This window comes from Oncorhynchus mykiss, chromosome 24 (genome assembly GCF_057628025.1).
Source record: "Oncorhynchus mykiss isolate SJ-2025 chromosome 24, ASM5762802v1, whole genome shotgun sequence".
In the NCBI taxonomy this organism is placed as follows: domain Eukaryota; kingdom Metazoa; phylum Chordata; class Actinopteri; order Salmoniformes; family Salmonidae; genus Oncorhynchus; species Oncorhynchus mykiss.
The window spans coordinates 33,586,384-33,596,828 of NC_143045.1; positions in this window are offsets into that span (position 1 = coordinate 33,586,384).

Consider the following 10,445-nt stretch of genomic DNA (forward strand, 5'->3'; position numbering starts at 1 on the left):
GAAGGATAGTAAAGTGACTGGACTTCAGTAAACCACAGAAATAGATTATAATATATTCACTCTTTAGTTCATCTATTGCCCCTATTTTTCTGTCTGTCTGTCTGTCTGTCTGTCTGTCTGTCTGTCTGTCTGTCTGTCTGTCTGTCTGTCTGTCTGTCTGTCTGTCTGTCTGTCTGTGTCTGTCTCTGTCTCTGTCTCTCTGAATTTCAATTAAATTGAAGGGCTTTATTGGCATGGGAAATATATGTTAACATTGCCAAAGCAAGTGAAGTAGATAATTAACAAAAGTGAAATAAACAATACAAATTAACAGTAAACATTACACTCACAGAAGTTCCAAAAGAATAAAGACATTTCAAATGTCATATTATGTGCAAAGAGTTAAAGTACAAAAGTGAAAATAAATAAACATAAATATGGGTTTACAATGGCTTTTGTTCTTCACTGGTTGCCCTTTTCTTGTGGCAACAGGTCACACATCTTGCTAATGTGATTGTACACTGTGGTATTTCACCCAGCAGATATGGGAGTGAATCAATATTGAGTTTGTTTTCAAATTCTTTGTGGATCTCTGTAATCTGAGGGAAATATGTCTCTCTTATATGGTCATACATTGGGCAGGAGGTTAGGAAGTGCAGCTCAGTTTCCACCTCATTTTGTGGGCAGTGTGCACATAGCCTGGTCTTCTCTTGAGATCCAGGTCTGCCTACGGTGGCCTTTTTCAATAGCAAGGCTATGCTCACTGAGTCTGTATATAGTCAAAGCTTTCCTTAATTTTGGGTCTGTCTCTCTCCCTCATCCTTTGTCTCTCTATCATCCTCTCTCTCTCCCTCCTTGTTCTCTATCTCTCCCACATTCTCTCTCTACATTATAAAACAGCTTTCATCTGGGTATGCAAATTATTATTTATTTTTTTATAACTAAGTCAGTTAAGAACAAATTCTTATTTACAAGCCTACACCTGCCAAACTCGGACGACGTTGGGCCAATTGTGCACCGCACTATGGGACTCCCAATCATGGCCGGTTATGATGAAGTCTGGATTCGAACTAGGTTGTCTGTAGTGACGCCTGTCTTACACTACTGCGCCACTTGGAAGTCCATATTAAATTAGCACTATTTAGACAATAGGCAGCGGTATGTATGAATCTAAAGACACTCTTCATTTCTACAGCTGGGTTTCTAAGAGGCACATATGGAGTTAAGGAGAACAGAACTGTGAGGCAAGAAAGAGGCTGGAGCCCTGGTCATGTAGTTAGTTTAATTTGATGAAGTGAGTCAGCTCTGTGTGTGTGTGTGTGTGTGTGTGTGTGTGTGTGTGTGTGTGTGTGTGTGTGTGTGTGTGTGTGTGTGTGTGTGTGTGTGTGTGTGTGTGTGTGTGCGTGTGTGTGTGCGTGTGCGTGTGCGTGTGCGCGTGCGTGCGTGCGTGCGTAAGCTGTCCTGGTGCTCAGGGACAATTCAATTACCTGACGCTTTGCCTTCAAAAAATTACACAGACACAAACTAAAAAGCTGAACACTGCACATACACACACTTGTGTTGAGTTTAAGGAGATGCAAAACTGTGCTTTATGTGTGACCATCTTTAATCTAGTTGGTTTTTCTGGAGACTCTCTTAACACCTGCAAACAAACTCACACACACACACACACACACACACACACACACACACACACAGGCCTCAAACCACACAGCTCACTGTTGACGTGGAAACCACACAGCTCACTGTTGACGTGGAAACCACACAGCTCACTGTTGACGTGGAAACCACACAGCTCACTGTTGACGTGGAAACCACACAGCTCACTGTTGACGTGGAAACCACACAGCTCACTGTTGACGTGGAAACCACACAGCTCACTGTTGACGTGGAAACCACACAGCTCACTGTTGATGTGGAAACCACACAGCTCACTGTTGATGTGGAAACCACACAGCTCACTGTTGACGTGGAAACCACACATCTCTTGCTTCAGTGATGGTTAGGAGGGGAGTTGTGTGGGTTTACTGTCAAATAAGGACTCGCAAAAATATTAATTTGAATAGCATGCAGAAAAACAAGATGCATACTCCAAAAAAAATTATTTTGTCTTTGGACTTATGCTTATGTGGCCTGATTTCCCTCAAACGCTATCCCCTCCAACCATAACCCTCCCTCCCCCAACCCCTCTATAGCTGACCGCTCTGGACAAAGAGAAGAAACAGTACAGTACAGAGACTGAAAAACAACACTGGGGAAATAACAACCACTGAAAAACAACACAGAGGAAATAACAACTACTGAAAAACAACACTGGGGAAATAACAACTACTGAAAAACAACACAGAGGAAATAACAACTACTGAAAAACAACACTGGGGAAATAACAACTACTGAAAAACAACACAGAGGAAATAACAACTACTGAAAAACAACACTGGGGAAATAACAACACTGGGGAAATAAAAACATGCACGGACATATTTCATCTACAGCTCGGAGAAAGAAGGTGGTGGTGGTGTGTGCGCGTGCAAGCGTGAGCTAGGGCTGTCGTGTGACCTCTCGTCTGGGAACTCAGACAGAGAAGGTGCAAAAACAGGAAACATATGGCAGCAGCAGCTCTAAGGCTCATCTCACACACACACACACACACACACACACACACACACACACACACACACACACACACACACACACACACACACACACACACACACACAAAGCAGATCTGCTCTTGCACTCACACCTCACAGAACCGAACACCAGGACACACACACACCTTCACCCTGAATTCCCCTCCAGTGCTCTACAAAACCACAGCTTTCCAGTAGTTCTCCCCACCCATCCCCTAAATACATCCTTAACCACTTTGCCAGAAAAGCTTTTAAGGTTGTGGGAATTTTCACCACTAAAAACAAGAAGGTTTACTAATAGATAAACACACACACACTGTAGTGAGAGTGTAATGTGTGTGTGTGTGTGTATGGGGGGGGGGGGGGTATGTAGGTGGGTGGCTAGCTGGCCAAAGGAGTGGAGACCAGACAGGGTGAGTCAGTGACAGAGAAAGATTATATTGATTTAAAGTACAGGAAGACTGATCTCTGCCATCTCTATCTGCCATCACCAATTTAGCCCAAACAACTACCTCTTCCCCTACTGTATTTTTTATTTAGCTCCTTTGCACCCCATTATTTATATTTCTACTTTGCACATTCTTCCACTGCAAATCTACCATTCCAGTGTTTTACTTGCTATATTGTATTTACTTCGCCACCATGGCCTTTTTTTGCCTTTACCTCCCTTATCTCACATCATTTAATCACATTGTATATAGACTTATTTTTCTACTGTATTGACTGTATGTTTGTTTTACTCCATGTAACTCTGTGTTGTTGTATGTGTCGAACTGCTTTGCTTTATCTTGGCCAGGTTGCAATTGGAAATGAGAACTTGTTCTAAACTAGACTACCTGGTTAAATAAAGGTGAAATAAAAATAAATACAAATCTATCTGCCATCTCTATCTTCCATCTATCTGACATCTCTATCTGCCATCTACAGTGGGGCAAAAAAGTATTTAGTCAACCACTAATTGTGCAAGTTCTCCCACTTAAAAAGATGAGAGAGGCCTGTAATTTTCATCATAGGTACACTTCCACTATGACAGACAAAATGGGAAAAGAAAATCCAGAAAATCACATTGTAGGATTTTTAATGAATTTATTTGCAAATTATGATGGAAAATAAGTATTTGGTCAATAACAAAAGTTTATCTCAATACTTTGTTATATACCCTTTGTTGGCAATGACAGAGGTCAAACGTTTTCTGTAAGTCTTCACAAGGTTTCCACACACTGTTGCTGGTATTTTGGCCCATGCAGATCTCCTCTAGAGCAGTGATGTTTTGGGGCTGTTGCTGGGCAACACAGACTTTCAACTCCCTCCAAAGATTTTCTATGGGGTTGAGATCTGGAGACTGGCTAGGCCACTCCAGGACCTTGAAATGCTTCTTACGAAGCCACTCCTTCGTTGCCCGGGCGGTGTGTTTGGGATCATTGTCATGCTGAAAGACCCAGCCACGTTTCATCTTCAATGCCCTTGCTGATGGTAGGCTTTGTTACTTTGGTCCCAGCTCTCTGCAGGTCATTCACTAGGTCCCCCCGTGTGGTTCTGGTATTTTTTCTCACCGTTCTTGTGATCATTTTGACCCCACGGGGTGAGATCTTGCGTGGAGCCCCAGATCGAGGGAGATTATCAGTGGTCTTGTATGTCTTCCATTTCCTAAAAATTGCTCCCACAGTTGATTTCTTCAAACCAAGCTGCTTACCTATTGCAGATTCAGTCTTCCCAGCCTGGTGCAGGTCTACAATTTTGTTTCTGGTGTCCTTTGACAGCTCTTTGGTCTTGGCCATAGTGGAGTTTGGAGTTTGGAGTGTGGCTGTTTGAGGTTGTGGACAGGTGTCTTTAATACTGATAACAAGTTCAAACAGGTGCCATTAATAAAGGTAACGAGTGGACAGAGGAGCCTCTTAAAGAATAAGTTACAGGTCTGTGAGAGACAGAAATCTTGCATGTTTGTAGGTGACCAAATACTTATTTTCCACCATAATTTGCAAATAAATTCATAAAAATTCCTGCAATGTGATTTCCAGGATTTTTCTCTCTCATTTTGTCTGTCATAGTTGAAGTGTACCTATGATGAAAATTACAGGCCTCTCTCATCTTTTTGAGTAGGAGAACTTGCACAATTGGTGGCTGACTAAATACTTTTTTGCCCCACTGTATCTTCCATCTCTATCTGCCATCTATCTGCCTGACCTCAGTGTTATAATTCACTCTTTACTTACACTATTCCCCACCTTCTCTGTCTTTACAGTGCCTTCGGAAAGTATTCAGACCCCTTGACTTTTTTCCACATTTTGTTACATTACAGCCTTATTCTAAAATTGAGTACATTTCTTTTCCCTCATCAATCTACGCACAACACCCCATAATGACAAAAAGAAAAGAGGCTTTTAGAAATGTTAGCAAATATATTCAAAATGTTTTAAAAAAACAGATACCTTATTTATATAAGTATTCAGACCCTTTGCTAAGAGATTTGAAATTGAGCTCAGGTGCATCCGGTTTCCATTGATCATCCTTGAGATGTTTCTACAACTTGATTGGAGTCCACCTGTGGTAAATTCAAATGATTGGACATAATTTGAAAAGGCACACACCTGACAATATAAGGACCCACAGTTGACAGTACATGTCAGAGCAAAAACCAAGCCATGAGATCGAAGGAATTGTCCATAATTGTCCATAGAGCGCCGAGACAGGATTGTGTCGAGGCACAGGAAGGGTACCAAAACATTTCTGTAGCATTGAAGATCACCAAGAACACAGGGCCTCCATCATTCTTAAATGGAAGAAGTTTGGAAACACCAAGACTCTTCCCAGAGCTGGCCGCCCGGCCAAACTGAGCAATCGCTGGAAAAGGGCCTTGGTCAGGGAGGTGACCAAGAACCCGATGGTCACGCTGACAGAGCTCTAGAGTTCCTCTGTGGAGATGGGAGAACCTTTCAGAAGGACACCATCTCTGCAGCACTCTACCAATCAGGCCTTTATCGTAGAGTGGCCAGATTGAAGGCACTCCTCAATAATATGCACATGACAGCCCGCTTGAAGTTTGCCAAAAGCCACCTAAAGGACTGTGACCATGACAAAATCTTTGGCCTGAATACCAAGCGACATGTTTTTTATTATCCAGGTAGGCCAGTTGAGAACAAGTTCTCATTTACAACTGCAACCTGGCCAAGATAAAGCAAAGCAGTTTGACACATACAACAACACAGAGGCAAAAAAACAACAACAAAAAAGGCCATGGTGGTGAAGTAAATACAATATAGCAAGTAAAACACTGGAATGGTATATTTGCAGTGGAAGAATGTGCAAGGTAGGGATGACCGCAGCTGCTTTCCAATCTTTGGGAATCTCAGATGATAAGAAAGAGAGGTTGAATAGGCTAGTAAAAGGGGTTGCAACAATTTCGGCAGATAATTTTAGAAAGAAAGGGTCCAGATTGTCTAGCCCACCTGATTTATAGGGGTCCAGATTTTGCAGCTGTTTCAGAACATCAGCTGACTGGATTTGGGAGAAGGAGAAATGGGGAAGGCTTGGGCGAGTTGCTGTGGGGGGTGCAGTGCTGTTGACCGGGGTAGGGGTAGCCAGGTGGAAAGCATGGCCAGCCGTAGAAAAATGCTTATTGAAATTTTCAATTATAGTGGATTTATCAGTGGTGACAGTGTTTCCTATCCTCAGTGCAGTGGGCAGCTGGGAGGAGTTGTTCTTATTCTCCATGGACTGTCTGAAGGAAACCTGGCATCATCCCTACAGGGAAGCATGGAGGTGGCGGCATCATGCTGTGGAGATCTTTTTCACCGGCAGGGACTGGGAGACTAGTCAGGATTGAGGGAAAGATGAACAGAGCAGTACAGAGATATCCTTGATTAAAACCTGCTCCAGAGTGCTCAGGACCTCAGACTGGGGCAAAGGTTCACCTTCCAACAGGACAACGACCCTAAGCAGACAGTCAAGATAACGCAGGAGTGGCTTTGGGACAAGTCTCTGAATGTCCTTGAGTGGCCCAGCCAGACTAGAACCTGATCCAACATCTCTGGTGAGACCTGAAAATAGCTGTGCAGCGAAACTCCCCATCCAACCTGACAGAGTTTGAGAGGATCTGCAGAAAAGGTTGGGAGAATCTCAACCCTAACCTCAACCCTAACCCTAGTCTCAATCCCAACCCTAGTCTCAACCCTAACCCTAGTCTCAACCCTAACCCTAGTCTCAGTCCTAACCCTAGTCTCAACCCTAACCCTAGTCTCAACCCCAACCCTAGTCTCAACCCCAACCCTAGTCTCAACCCCAACCCTAGTCCCAACCCTAATCTCAACCCTAACCCTAGTCTCAACCCTAACCCTAGTCTCAACCCTAACCTCAACCCTAACCCTAGTCTCTACCCAAACCCTAGTCTCAACCTTAACCCTAGTCTCAACCCTAACCTCAACCCTAACCCTAGTCTCAGCCCTAACCCTAGTCTCAACCCTAACCCTAACCCTAGTCTCAACCCTAACCCTAACCCTAGTCTCAACCCCAACCCTAGTCTCAACCCTAACACTAGTCTCAACCCCAACCCTAATCTCAACCCCAACCCTAGTCTCAACCCCAACCCTAGTCTCAACCCCAACCCTAGTCTCAACCCTAACCATAGTCTCAACCTTAACCCTAGTCTCAACCCTAACCCTAGTCTCAACCCTAACCCTAGTCTCAACCCTAACCCTCACCTCAGTCCTAACCCTAGTCTCAACCCTAACCCTAGTCTCAACCCTAACCCTAGTCTCAATCCTAACCCTAGCCTCAACCCTAACTCTAGTCTCAGTCCTAACCCTAGTCTCAGTCCTAACTCTAGTCTCAACCCTAACTCTAGTCTCAACCCTAACTCTAGTCTCAACCCTAACTCTAGTCTCAACCCTAACTCTAGTCTCAACCCCAACCCTAGTCTCAACCCCAACCCTAGTCTCAATCCCAACCCTAGTCTCAACCCTAACCTCAACCCTAACCCTAGTCTCAAGCCCAACCCTAGTCTCAACCCTAACCCTAGTCTCAACCCTAACCCTAGTCTCAACCCTAACCCTCGTCTCAACCCTAACCCTAGTCTCAACCCTAACCCTCGTCTCAACCCTAACCCTCGTCTCAACTCTAACCCTCGTCTCAACCCTAACCCTCGTCTCAACCCTTAACCCTAGTCTCAACCCTAACCCTCGTCTCAACCCTAACCCTCGTCTCAACCCTAACCCTCGTCTCAACCCTTAACCCTAGTCTCAACCCTAACCCTCCTCTCAGTCCTAACCCTAGTATATCAACCCTAACCTCAACCCTAACCCTAGTCTCAACCCTAACCTCAAACCTAACCTCAAGCCTAACCCTAGACTGGTTATGCATTGCAATTAGCAGTAACACCCCTATGGGCTGAAAGGAACATCCACCATTGCTGACACCATTCCAGTTCCTTCACTTCTCATGGAGGATGAGGTCTTTGGCTGTGAGTCATGTTTCCTGAACTAGGAGATAAAAGGGTTGTCTGAATTAGAGAGAAATGTGTGTGGTGTGTGTGTGTGGTGTGTGTGTGGAGGGGGGGGGGGGCTCCTAAGGATGGACAGCAGTAAAAGGTCACGTCATTGTTTAGCCGTGTGTTTAATCACAGAATAACCTTTACCTTTCCTTACCTATCTCATGGCTCCATACCTCTGTGTGTGTCTGCGTTTTAAAGAGAAGGAGAGAAAGACAGACAGAGAGAGAGAGAAAAAGATTCAAAGACGCCGACAGAAAGGTACAATCAACAAACACCCCTCCTGGACCCGACCACAGGAAGTTGGAAAAGGACAGGCAAAACAGGAAGCTGAAGTCCTGTTATGGAGGACTGCAATCCTAAGAGTGCGGGTGTCTGTGTGTGTGTGTGTGTGTGTGTGTCTCTCTCTATCTCTCTGTGTGTGTGTGTGTGTGTGTGTGTGTGTGTGTGTGTGTGTGTGTGTGTGTGTGTGTGTGTCTGTGTATATGTCTCTCTCTCTCTCTCTGTGTGTGTCTCTCTCTCTCTCTCTCTCTGTGTCTGTCTGTCTCTGTGTGTGTGCGTCTGTCTGTGTGTGTTGGTGTGTGTGAGGCCAGGAGAGACGAGCTAATGGAGAGAGCGATGAAGATGAGTCATCCTCACCCTCCTCCCTAGAGTGATGTCAATATCCCTCGCCCTGAAGTACACCACCCTCTTCCAACAAGGCCTGAGCATGACCTCTAACCCCGGCCATTATTTTCTTCCACATCTCTCTCTCTCTCTCTCCAACTCTCTCTGTCTCCTCTCTTTCTCTCTCCTGCTCTCTCTAACTCTTTCTCTCTCCTGCTCTCTCTCTCCTCTCTCTTTCTCTCCTGCTCTCTCTAACTCTCTCTCTTTCCTGCTTTCTCTCTCCTCTCTTTCTCTCTCTCTTTCCTGCTCTCTTTCTCTCTCCTGCTCTCTCTAACTCTTTCTCTCTCCTGCTCTCTTTAACTCTCTCTCTCTCTCTTTCTCTCTCCTTCTCTCTCTCTCTTTCTCTCTCCTGCTCTCTCTAACTCTCTCTCCTCTCTCCCCAGCTGGTTAGTTTAGCTCAGTCAGTGTATCAGCTTTAATTTCTCTTAATGAAGCCAGTTAGTGTCAGAGAGAGAACTCTCATGGTCACACACAGTATGTCAAGGTAAATCAATGTAGAAAAGGGCACCAAGAAGTACTCATAACCCCTTCCGCAGTGTGGAAACACAAAGACACGCTGCCAGGACACCTCTTACACACACACACACATACACAATTATTCAATAAGGTGTGAGAAGAGCAGGGAGGACAGGAGACACACACAGAGACACACACACGCAGAGGGACACACAGAGACACACACACGCACAGGGACACACACACACACACACACACAGAGAGACACACACACGCACAGGGACACACACACACACACAAACACACGCACAGAGACACACACATGCACAGGGACACACACACACACACAGAGACACACACACGCACACACATGCACAGGGACACACACACACACATGCACAGAGACACACACACGCACAAAGACACACACAGACCACACACACAGAGAGAGTGACACACACACGCACAAAGACACACACAGACCACACACACAGAGAGAGTGACACACACATACAGACACACACGCGCACAGAGAGAGACACACACACACACAGAGAGAAACACACACACCGAGAGACATACAGAGAGAGAGAGAGAGAGAGAGAGAGAGAGAGAGAGAGAGAGAGAGAGAGACACACACCGAGAGAGACAGACACACATAGAGAGAGAGAGAGAGAGAGAGAGAGAGAGAGAGAGCGAAAGAGAGAGAGAGAGAGACACCGAGAGAAACACACACACCGTTAGAGACACACACAGTGAGAGAGAGAGAGAGAGAGAGAGAGAGAGAGAGAGAGAGAGAGAGAAGAGAGAGAGAGAGAGAGAGAGAGAGAGAGAGAGAGAGAGAGAGAGAGAGAGAGAGAGAGAGAGAGAGAGACACACACACACAAACAGGCTGCGCTCCTGTAAGGTTTCCCTGCTGTGCTGCCTGATGCAAGACTGATGATACAGAGGAAAGTCTTTATCATAGATTCCCATCTGACACACACACACCTCTTTAAAAGACACACACAACACACACAAACTCACGGAAGAGACTAAGAGAGTACGTTTCACTGGCTTGGCTCTGACTCTGAGCTACTCTTATACTGGTGGACACCAAGGTTCTCCAACCTTGTTCCTGGAGAGATACCATTCTCTATGTTTCTCTCTCCAACCCTGTTCCTGGAGAGATACCCTTCTCTATGTTTCTCTCTCCAACCCTGTTCCTGGAGAGATGCCCTTCTCTATGT